Genomic DNA, 13162 nt, shown 5'->3' with positions numbered 1-13162 from the left:
ATTATTTTACTGGACTGATGGTACCGGCATCTGATGGTCATAGTGCTTTCAAGACAACTGGAAACTAGAGATCAAATCATGACGTCAGTGATCTTCAGATCCAGAAGTCAGAGCTCTAGAAAGATGCCCGAGTTTCTGGCTTGGAATTCATGGTTGGATGGGGACACTGTCTTCCACTTGATGCCAAAACGACTTTTCCCAGTCGGATCTATTTTTTTCCAGAGTTTCCAGTTGTTTTGAACAAGGCATTAGTCTCAGCGGAGGGACGGAGAGCACAAGCAGAGGGTCTGAGACGGACCAGAGAGAGGGGACACTTTCTTCCACTTGATGCCGAAACTTGATTTGCACCGCATCTACCTCGTGCCCAAATTTATACTGTTCCTATGACCAGAGAAAGTGAAATATGCCTTGATATTAAAACAAACACGACAAGCTGCTAATAATAATAAAAACACAGGGCTATCGATACACTTCGCTACTCATTCATTGCAGCTGCATCGTGAGTGGAAGTAGGGAGAAGCGTGTTTTATGTTTTGCAACAGTGTTGACAGTGCTGAACAAAATCTTAGACATTAACTCAATCAAAAACAGCAGCTCTTTGCTGTATTCTTTGAAAGTCTCTCTCTGGTAATGGTTTTAAAGTTATGAATTATTTTGTATCAAACTTTGCTGTGGCCGGGGTCGTTATTAAAGAAAGATTTTTTCGCCTTGAGACATGGATTGTGTATGTGTGCCATTCAGAGGGTGAATGGGAAAGAGAATATTTAAGTGCCTTTGAACAGGGTATTGTAGTAGGTGCCAGGCACAACGGTTTGTGTCAAGAACTGCAATGCTGCTGGGTTTTTCAAACTCAACAGTTTCCCATGTGTATCAAGAATGGTCCACCACCCAAAGGATATCAAGCCAACTTGACAACTGTGGGAAGCATTGGAGCCAACATGGGCCAGCATCCCTGTCGAACGCTTTGACACCTTGTAGAGTCCATCCTCTGACGAGTCCATGCTCTGGGGTGCAATTCAATATTAGGACGGTTTTCCTAATATATACTCAGTGTATATTAGTCCCGTGGCTAAGTAACATTTTAAGGATAATTGTGACTTTTGTGATCGAGGCCCCACATTTCACACACACACACACACACAACTAGCTATAGTGTCATTGCAGATTTGACATATTACCCCAATGGCCGCCAACCAGCTCCATGGGGCCATATTAGACAGGATTCACATGGTCATAATCTACAGTTGAAGTCAGAAGTTTACATACACTTAGGTTGGAGTCATTAAAACTCGTTTTGCAACTACTCCACAAATTTCTTGTTAACAAACTATAGTTTTGGTAAGTCGGTTAGGACATCTACTTTGTGCATGACATAAGGAATTTTTCCAACAATTGTTTACAGACATATTATTTCACTGTATCGCAATTCCAGTGGGCCAGAAGTCTACATACACTAAGTTGACTGTGCCTTTAAAAAAACTTGGAAAATTCCAGAAATTATGTCATGGCTTTAGAAGCTTCTGATAGGCTAATTGACATCATTTGAGTCAATTGGAGGTGTACCTGTAGATTTATTTCAAGGCCTACCTTCAAACTCAGTGCCTCTTTGCTTGACATCATGGGAAAATCAAAAGAAATCAGCCAAGACCTCAGAAAAAAAAATTGTACACCTCCACAAGTCTGGTTCATCCTTGGGAGCAATTTCCAAACGCCTGAAGGTACCACGTTCATCTGTACAAACAATAGTACGCAAGTATAAACACCATGGGACCACGCAGCCATCATACCGCTCAGGAAGGAGACGCATTCTGTGGTCTGATGAAGCAAATGCTAAACTACAGAACTGTTTTGCTGTCACAGACTGGAACATGTTCCGGGATTCTTCCGATGACATTGAGGAATACCAGGTGATACCAGAATACCAGAAATGACCAGGTGGCGAATCGCATCTCTGCATGTCTGGCAGACATATCAGTGTGGATGACGGATCACCACCTCAAGCTGAACCTCGGCAAGACGGAGCTGCTCTTCCTCCCGGGGAAGGACTGCCCGTTCCATGATCTCGCCATCACGGTTGACAACTCCATTGTGTCCTCCTCCCAGAGCGCTAAGAACCTTGGCGTGATCCTGGACAACACCCTGTCGTTCTCAACTAACATCAAGGCGGTGGCCCGTTCCTGTAGGTTCATGCTCTACAACATCCGCAGAGTACGACCCTGCCTCACACAGGAAGCGGCGCAGGTCCTAATCCAGGCACTTGTCATCTCCCGTCTGGATTACTGCAACTCGCTGTTGGCTGGGCTCCCTGCCTGTGCCATTAAACCCCTACAACTCATCCAGAACGCCGCAGCCCGTCTGGTGTTCAACCTTCCCAAGTTCTCTCACGTCACCCCGCTCCTCCGCTCTCTCCACTGGCTTCCAGTTGAAGCTCGCATCCGCTACAAGACCATGGTGCTTGCCTACGGAGCTGTGAGGGGAACGGCACCTCAGTACCTCCAGGCTCTGATCAGGCCCTACACCCAAACAAGGGCACTGCGTTCATCCACCTCTGGCCTGCTCGCCTCCCTACCACTGAGGAAGTACAGTTCCCGCTCAGCCCAGTCAAAACTGTTCGCTGCTCTGGCTCCCCAATGGTGGAACAAACTCCCTCACGACGCCAGGACAGCGGAGTCAATCACCACCTTCCGGAGACACCTGAAACCCCACCTCTTTAAGGAATACCTAGGATAGGATAAAGTAATCCTTCTCACCCCCCGCCTTAAAAGATTTAGATGCACTATTGTATAAAGTGGCTGTTCCACTGGATGTCATAAGGTGAATGCACCAATTCGTAAGTTGCTCTGGATAAGAGCGTCTGCTAAATGACTTAAATGTAAATGTAATGTAAATGAATACACCACATCAGTCACAGGCTTTATCAATAAGTGCATTGAGGACGTCGTCACCACAGTGACTGTACGTACATACCCCAACCAGAAGCCATGGATTACAGGCAACATTCACACTGAGCTAAAGGGTAGAGCTGCCGCTTTCAAGGTGCAGGACTAACCCAGAAGCTTACAAGAAATCCCACTATTCCCTGCGACGAACCATCAAACAGGCAAAGCGTCAATACAAGGCTAAGATTGAATGATACTACATTGGCTCCTACGCTCGTCAGATGTGGCAGGGCTTGCAAACTATTACAGACTACAAAGGGAAGTACAGCCGTGAGCTGCCCAGTGACACGAGCCTACCAGACGAGCGAAATCACTTCTATGCTCGCTTCGAGGCAAGCAACACTGAGGCATGCATGAGAGCATCAGCTGTTCCAGACGACTGTGTGATCACGCTCTCCGTAGCCGACGTGAGTAAGACCTTTAAACAGGTCAACATTCACAAGGCTGCGGGGCCAGATGGATTACCAGGACTTGTGCTCCGGGCATGTGCTGACCAACTGGCAGGTGGGTGTTTTCACTGACATTGTCAACATGTCCCTGGTTGAGTCTGTAATATCAACATGCTTCAAGCAGACCACCATAGTCCCTGTGCCAAAGAACACAAAGGCAACCTGCCTAAATAACTACAGACCCGTAGCACTCACGTCCATAGCCATGAAGTGCTTTGAAAGGCTGGTCATGGCTCACATCAACACCATTATCCCAGAAACCCTAGACCCACTCCAATTTGCATACCGCCCAAACAGATCCACAGAGGATGCAATCTCTATTGCACTCCACACTGCCCTTTCCCACCTGGACAAAAAGATCACCTATGTGAGAATGCTATTCATTGACTACAGCTCAGCGTTCAACACCATAGTACCCTCAAAGCTCATCACTAAGCTAAGGAACCTGGGACTAAACACCTCCCTCTGCAACTGGATCCTGGACTTCCTGACGGGCCACCCCATGTGGTGAGGGTAGGTAGCAACACATCTGCCACGCTGATCCTCAACACTGGAGCTTCCCAGGGGTGCATGCTCAGTCCCCTCCTGTACTCCCTGTTCACCCACGACTGCATGGCCAGGCACGACTCCAACACCATCATTAAGTTTGCTGACCACACGAGTGGTAGGCCTGATCACTGACAACGACGAGACAGCCTATAGGGAGGAGGTCAGAGACCTGGCTGGGTGGTGCCAGAATAACAACCTATCCCTCAACGTAACCAAGACTAAGGAGATGAATGTGGACTACAGGAAAAGGAGCACCGAGCCTGTCCCCATTCTCATCGACGGGGCTGTAGTGGAGCAGGTTGAGAGCTTCAAATTCCTTGGTGTCCACATCAACAGCAAACTAGAATGATCCAAACACACCAAGACAGTCGTGAAGAGGGCACGACAAAGCCTATTCCACCTCTGGAAACTAAAAATATTTGGCATGGGTCCCGAGATCCTCAAAACCTTCTACAGCTGCAACATCGAGAGCATCCTGACCGGTTGCATCACTGCCTGGTACGGCAATTGCTCAGCCTCCGTCCACAAGGCACTTCAGAGGGTAGTGCGTACAGCCCAGTACATCACTTGGGCAAAGCTGCCTGCCATCCAGGACCTCTACACCAGGTGGTGTCAGAGGAAGGCCCTGAAAATTGCACTCTATACTACCTCATGGCAAGCGGTACCGGAGTGCCAAGTCTAGGACAAAAAGGCTCCTCAACAGTTTTTACCCCAAGCCATAAGACTCCTGAACAGGTAACCAAATGGTTACCCGGACTATTTCTATTGTGTGTGTGTGTGTCCAACCCCTCTTTTACACTGCTGCTACTCTCTGTTTATCTTATATGCATAGTCACTTTAACTATACATTCATGTACATACTTCCTCAATTGGCCCGACCAACCAGTTCTCCCGCACATTGGCTAACCGGGCTATCTGCATTGTGTCCCACCACCCGCCAATCCCTCTTTTACACTACTGCTACTCTCTGTTCATCATAAATGCATAGTCACTTTAACCATACCCACATGTACATACTACCTCAATAGCCTGACTAACCGATGTCTGTATAAAAGCCTTGCTACTGTTATTTTCAAATGTATTTTTATTGTGGTTTTATTTCTTTACTTACTTACCTACACACACACACACACCTTTTTCTTTCGCACTATTGGTTAGAGCCTGTAAGTAAGCATTTCACTGTTGTATTCGGCGCATGTTACAAATAAACTTTGATTTGACATACTTTGGTGCGAAAAGTACAAATCAATCCCAGAACAACAGCAAAGGACCTTGTGAAGATGCTGGAGGAAACAGGTACAAAAGTATGGATATCCACAATAAAACGAGTCCTATATCGACATAACCTGAAAGGCCTCTCAGCAAGGAAGAAGCCACTGCTCCAAAACCGCCATAAAAAAGCCAGACTACGGTTTGTAACTGCACATGGGGACAAAGATTGTACTTTTGGGAGAAATGTCTTCTGGTCTGATGAAACAAAAATGGAACTGTTTGGCCATAATGACCATCGTTATGTTTGGAGGAAAAAGGGGGATGCTTGCAAGCCGAAGAACACCATCCCAACCGTGAAGCACGGGGGTGGCAGCATCATGTTGTGGGGTTGCTTTGCTGCAGGAGGGACAGGTGCACTTCAAAATATTTTTTCTCCCTCATGATGCCATCTATGTGGATATATTGAAGCAACATCACAAGACAGTCAGGAAGTTAAAGCTTGGTCGCAAATGGGTCTTCCAAATGGACAATGACCCCAAGCATACCTCCAACGTTGTGGTAAAATGGCCTAAGGACAACAAAGTCAAGGTACTGGAGTGGCCATCACAAAGCCCTGACCTCAATCTTAAAGAAAATTTGTGGGCAGAACTAAAAAAGCGTGTGCGAGCAAGAAAGCCTACTAACCTGACTCAGTTACACCAGCTCTGTCAGGAGGAATGTGCCAAAATTTGCCCAACTTATTGTGGGAAGCTTGTGGAAGGCGACCCGAAACGTTTGACCCAAGTTAAACAATTTAAAGGCAATGCTACCAAATACTTATTGAGTGCATGTAAACTTCTTACCCACTGGGAATGTGATGAAAGAAATCAAATCATTCTCTCCTATTATTCTGACATTGCACATTCTTAAAATAAAGTGGTGATCCTAATTGACCTAAAACAGGGAATTTTTACTAGGATTAAATGTCGGGAATTGTGAAAAACTGAGTTTAAAATGTATTTGGCTAAGGTGTATGTAAACTTCCGAGTTCAACTGTACATAAATAATTGGTACCGAAAGCCCAATGATTTCCTAAAATGCTTGAGGGCGTCTGGAAAACACAATTAAACATCCCAAATATGCCATTTACAGTGCCTTGCAAAAGTTCAGACCTCTTGGATTTCTTCACATTTTATTGTTACGAAGTGGGATTAAAATAGTTTTAATTGTAATTTTTTTGGTCAACAATCCACTCAAAATACTCCAATGTCAAAGTGGAAGACAAATCACATTTAAGATAAAAAAACTTAACTAAAATATACTCGTTGCACAAGTCTTCACCTCTGTTTAGGCAAGCCCCCCATACATAAGGTCCCTCAATCAAGTATTGAATTTCAAGCACAGATTCAACTACAAAGACCAGGGAGCTTTTCAAAAGCCTCAAAGAAGGATAGTGATTGGTAGATGGGTAACAATAACAAATCAAACATTGAATATCTCTTTAAGCATGGTCACGTTAATAGTTATGCTGTGGATTTTGTATTAAACCACCCAGACACAAAGATACGGTCGTCTTTCTGAACTGAGCTGCAGGACAGGAATGAAATTGCTAAGGAATGTTGCCTTGAGGCCATTGGTGATTTTAAAACAGCTAGAGTTCAATGGCTGTGATGGGAGAAAACTGAGAATGTATCAATAACATTGTAGTGACTCCACAATAATGACCTAAATGACAGCGTGAAAAGAATACAAATATACAGGGTAAAAATATTCCAAAACATTTATCTTGTATGCAATAAGGCACTAAAGTAATACTGCAAAAATACTCTGCAAATGAATAAAAAATATCCTCTCAAAAAGCCGTATGTTTGGGGCAAATCCAATCCTTATTTTCAAGCATGGTGGTGGCTGCATCGTGGTATGGGTATGCTTGACTTTGGCAAATACTGGGGAGTTTTTCAGGATAAAAATAAACTGGATGGAGCTAAGCACAGGCAAAATCCTGGAGGAAAACCAGAGTCTGGAAGAGGAATTCACCTTTCAGCATGCCAACACAAAGCCAAATATTTGTGTTGGCTAAATCTACACTGGAGTAACTTACCAAGAAGACGGTGAATATTCTTGAGTGGCCAAGTTACAGTTTTGACTTAAATCTGCTTGAAAATATATTGCAAATATTGACAGAGCTTGAAGAATTTTGAAAAGAAAAATCGGCAAATATTGCATAATCAAGGTGTGCGAAGCTCTTAGAGACTTACCCAAGAAGTCTCTCAACTGTAGATGCCAAAGGTGTTTTCTAACATATTGACTCAGAAAGCGAAATACTTATGCAATGACTATATTTGAGTTATAAGTTGTATTAATATATATATATATATATATATATATATATGTGTTTTTACTTCGTTACAAAATGTGAAGAAATCCAAGGGGTCTGAATACTTTTGCAAGGTACTGTATATGTCATCTTTAAAATGTTAGTAGAAAAGTGCTAAAAAAGTGCCCCAAAAAAATCTACCCACATTACAAATTATTGAATATACAGTACTTTCATACACATTTTTAGCATTTTCCATTTAAACACTTAAAGAACAACTGCCCCTACAAACCAACTAATCCCTTTGAAAGCGGCCTATGTGGCATTAAGTGTCAAAATGTACAAAGTGTAAATAGGATAATTGTTGTCATAAAGGCAACCTTCTAAAACTGAGTTTAGAACCTTTGCGTCACAACGAGTAAATTAAAGGTTGGGTTTGGATTACAATTATGTCAACAATTCATGCCCCCTTTTTGCCTAGTCGTGGAACTCGTTTTGTATGGCCGGTGCCCCGGGTGGGGGTAGATTTTTTTTCCCCAAGGACCAATGGAATGGACTAAAATAAGCCAACTCCACCCATCTGGGGCACTGGGCTATGCAAATAAAACTCAACCATTAGCACGTGGTGGCAATGGGTTATCTACGAAAATACTTGGCGAGTTGGCCCTGTGCCAGCGGAGAGCACTTCTTTGGAGGACCAATGGAATGATCGAAAATGAGCAAACCCACCCACTCGGAGCACCCGGGTCATGCAAAACAAACTCTTCCACTGGAATGTCTTTCCCAGACAGTGGTTAGTAACGTTACTTGCCCTTTCTCGGGAAATAGATACTCTAGTGAAAATGGCAGTCTTTGTCTAGAGAATCATTGTACCATCTAAAACTCTGAAATATATTTTCCCTAACCTAAAATATATTATATCTGTTTGAAGCTGGTATAAATAGGGTAGCATATAAATAGGGCACATAGAACAGATCTACCGCTTCTTAGACTATCATTCAATGCTAATGAAAGCTCCAACTCACATTTGTATGTGAATTTGGTCCAGTCGCCCCAAAAAGTTACACATTGCAGCTTTAAAAGGTCAGTTACAACTACTTCTGGTACAAAGTCACAGATACTTACAGATCCTTTGGAAATAATTGGTATATGTCTAGAAGGTATTCGGCACAGAGCAATACCAAAGTATTTCATATAAGAACTGTGGACGCCATGTGCGCCTCACAAAAGACCTTACCCAACTTCAAGGGGCCCGTGTCCAGTTTGACATTGTACAGAAGGTCAGCAGGACCTTTGGAGAGCAGACATACCTCATGCAGCGATTTAATAAAGACTGTGAGCTGAAGCCAGAGTCTGGAAAGCACTTAATCTCAAGTAGATCTTACTTGTTCATAAATTGCATGTTCACTTTTCTCCTCGACTTCAATAAATAATCCAGATTTGGAAAAGTCAATGATCAGTGGATTGAATGACTAATGTAAATTAACATGAAATTGCCGTTTTTGGCTGAGCAGTATTTCTGTCTGTAATAAAGCCATTTTGTGGGGAAAAACTAATTCTGATTGGCAGAGCCTGGCTCCCCAGTGGGTGGACCTATGCCCTCCAAGGCCCACCCATGGCTGCACCCCTGCCTATTCATGTGAAATCCATAGATTTGGACATCATTTATTTATTTTAATTGACTGATTTCTTTATATGAACTGTAACTCAGTAAAATCTTTGAACTTGTGTTTATATTTAGCAAAACTTTTTTTTTTTTAAGAAAAAAATAACTTGGTTCAACTGCTTACCTAACTTCTTCCTCTTTTATCCTCATCGCCATATGTAGTATCTTGTAATCTACTACAAAAACTCCCCCCTACAGAAGACACCTTCATCCAATGACTTGTGTAATGTAATGGAAATGAGAGTCATGATCAGAGACTAGGAGTGATTATGCATAAAAGGAGCATTTACAATAAATCCAACCAGGTCCAATAGCTGAAGTGAATGATATGATATATAGCCTATCAACGTGGGATGACGGCTAACCACTGCAACAGGACTGCGTGAATCAACATGCCAACAGTGACATGCGATGCAGTGATGAGAAACAGAAGTACAGAAATAGGGGAAAGCGAGGTGTGTCGTCACACTTTTCACGCTGTCTAACATTTACTGGGCACAATACATCACAATGGTATAAATGTCATACCAAATGAAAGAAGGAAGTCTTGGGCACATATCTTCATGTGTTATTTCAGTACGGAGTTGTAGACCGTTAAATAGAGTGTGCGCTTTTGACAAGTTGCCCCATCAGCGGGTATATTGTCACACTACGTCGGGTAAGTCGTCACATTGGATTATCAACAAATAAGAACAAGTAATTAATTGTGAATATCAAAATAAAAACAATCATGCCTAGAGAATCTGGCAAATCATGTCTTTCAATCAAAAAAAATAACTGACACACTTTGAACTTTGAAATCAAACGTTCTCTGGCATGCACATAGATCCACTGTAATTGTTGGAATCGGAATGGAATGTAATGCTGCAGATAAGACTTTAAACATTTTTAAGCAAGTTAACAGAACAGATGTGGTGTTTAAATACACTAATGCACAGTTTAGTAACAGCCGATACGACATACATCCGTATCTGACTAATCAGACTCATCTTCACAGATCTGGCACACATAAATTGCCTGGCCTGAGGTGCAAGCATCACAGGCCCATTTGTTGCATCTCACACACTTCACACAAGTCTCCTTTGGAAGGCTGTTTGAAAATGGCCCCACACAGACGAGGCAGAAGTACTCCTCTTCATCTGATGATGACTCTACGATTTTATCTGCCTTCTTGTTCTTTGCAGATCCAGATTTTGACTCTCCCCCTTGCTTCCCTTTCCTCGGGAAAGCAGCCTTTTGTTAGATTGCGCCGTTTTCTTCCATTGCAAGCTGTTTTTCAGGGACAGCTTTTAGATATGGCCGGATGTCCTCTGGAGTTGGTAGTCTGCTGTCAGAAATGGGATTGCTGGGCAAGGGTGAGCTGGTGCTAGCATAAGAACTGGATCAGGTCTGTGTCTGAGCTCGTGCAAGGCAGGGCTGGAATGGTGCTGGGACCTGGCAGGTTGGTGCTGGGGCCTGGCAGGGCTGGAATAGTGCTGGGGCCTGGCAGGGCTGGAATAGTGCTGGGGCCTGGCAGGGCTGTTGCTGGGGCCTGGTAGGGTTGGGTTCTGAATGGGGCGATCTGTAACGTAGGATGGCGCAAACTTGGTTTCCAGAAATACATGACCGTTGTAAGGTTGTACCCCAGTCAAACTAAAGCCAGTCTGAATGTTCAAGGGAGTTGCAGCCAGAGGATAGGTGATTGCCACAATCCCAGGAATTTCATAAATTGACATTGTCTTCCCGGGATTGTTCCTCATACAGGCATCACACACACGGTGTTGATGTGCCTCTTTAGCGGCCCGTAGACAGACCTGTTTAAGGCTTGAAGCTGATGAGAGCAATGGAGTGGGAATGACAGCATAATTCTGCCATTTTTTTGGCATAATTGAGTTGTGTCTTTGGCTATGCCGGATTAAGTGATATGACATGCTATTCTATAAAATAATTTATCCGTAATTAATATTACCTGATTGAGCTAATCATGTAAATGTAATTAACTAGAGAGTGGGGTACCACAAAATAATATTTATAGAGCTGTTATCTTCCGAATAAACTCTTAAAGACCTAGTAATATTTTACATCAATAGCAGTCAATATTAATCGTCATCTTAATTCAGTCTCATCTGAAAGTTGTAAATTCTTGGTTATCTTCATGAACCCTGGCTAACAAGTTGAATCAGCAATACAAAATTGGGTTTAATTATTTATTTACTAAATACCTAACGAATCACGCAGAATTACACATACACAAAATTAAATCATAATGTGATTACAAATTACATCAAAGGAAAACGTCCCTAACTGGTTACACAAAAGAAAAGGGTCTGGGTTTGAATGAAAGAGCGGGAAGACTGAGGAACAAAGGGCGAAACTGTGCTATCATAAATACATGATCTTATGCATTCTAAATTACTGCCCATTTGGAAAATGAAAATGCAATAAATATTTACTCTGAGCTGCGCTTCGGTAGGTTGGTGGTAGATGGAAGGCCGTGCTGCCCAACCGAGTCCTTTGTCCTTTGAAGAATGTCTCTGCTGGTAAATTGAATTGTTGTAGTAATGTCGTTGTGTGGTAGGCGGGATACTCTGTCTGTTCCTTCCTAACCCTCGTTTGCAGCGGCTGTTGCTAACTCAACGGCTAGGAGGTATTATTTCTGTAGTGGATAGGAGTTCAAAGTTCATACCATTCGCAACCAAAGCTCACGCTGATGTTTGCTTGGTTCTGTAGTTATTCTGACATCGGACCGTCGTCCTCTCGGAACAATAGGTTACATTGTCGTCAAGGCTTTATATAGGAAGGGAGAGGAGGGTGTGTTTGATTTTTTTTTAAAGCCCATATCCCTTCACAGGGGCGGGCCACTGATTGAGCAGAAAACCCAAATCTCACATTTTAGAAGATAAAATTACATTTCATCCCATCACGAATAATTTAATATTCAAACATTTAAATTGAACAACAATTCCACGTGAATCCGATAACTATGTTGGCGTGTTTTGCACCGGTTTAAAATGTTTTGCATTTGATTTGGAACCGGGCTGTCTCCAATGCGTGAGTCAGGTGCCCACAGCTCTGTCCGAAGAAGAAAGTTGGCTTAAAACAAAAGTGAGTTATCCGCCTTCACAATGAAAACTAGCTTGAAAATTCTAGCATTTATTTTATGTAAAATAGATATGTCTCTGGACATGCACCATGCTGCCGTGTTGACATGACCGAGAAGTGAAGATAATTGTTAATTTGAGAAAGGTGGTACTCCCTTCACGCTTTCGTCCGATGACCTAATGCGCTATTGCCCGGTTCAATTTGGGCCATAGTAAAATAAACACCACAGAGCAAAACAGCGGGCTGTCAAGGTCCCGCCTATTCCTATTTAGATTGGTGGATGTTTTGGATTATTTGATTTATTTTTTATTTTTTATATTCTATGAGGGTGTTGACATTAACCGCCTGTATTGAATGGAGAGTGAGACGCTATACTAGCCGAATGAATAAGCATGATCAAATATCAACAGGGACAACTCCGATATAAAGTGTTTTTTCTGAAAGTTGCTGGGATGTTATGTGCGTCACATAGTACACTCTTTTAACAACCTCAGCATTACGAAACTTCTATTAGATCAATTAAGCCTCATGTATCAAAATAAACATATTTGTTGTTCTTTACTAAATTCGACACCCATTGACCTATATTCAAAAACTCCTCACTTGCTTAATAATTAATGATCTGCTTAACATGGATAGATTTTAGGCGGAGTAAACCCTCTCGCTTCCCCTTTTCCTCTGATTTGAGAAAATGTTCACTTGTTTGAATAGCCTAAAGTTATCAACTAGAGGATCATGATTCTACAGTACTGCGTGGATAGTGAAATGAGAGGAGGTGGGCCAATTGAATTAGAACAATTGTCTATTCCCGGCAAAAGTTTCCTCCGAAGTGCAGGCTGCAAGAGAAGGTAACGTGCACAATTAGGTACGATAGGCAAAGAAAGTCATGTCAATGTATCTGAACCGAGACAATGTGAATGAGTTGCCGAAAACAGTTTCTGAAAACAGCAAGTGAAAGAACATGGGTAAA

Source organism: Oncorhynchus keta, chromosome 16, assembly GCF_023373465.1.
Source record: "Oncorhynchus keta strain PuntledgeMale-10-30-2019 chromosome 16, Oket_V2, whole genome shotgun sequence".
NCBI lineage: Eukaryota > Metazoa > Chordata > Actinopteri > Salmoniformes > Salmonidae > Oncorhynchus > Oncorhynchus keta.
Note: the sequence above shows the minus strand (reverse complement) of the source record.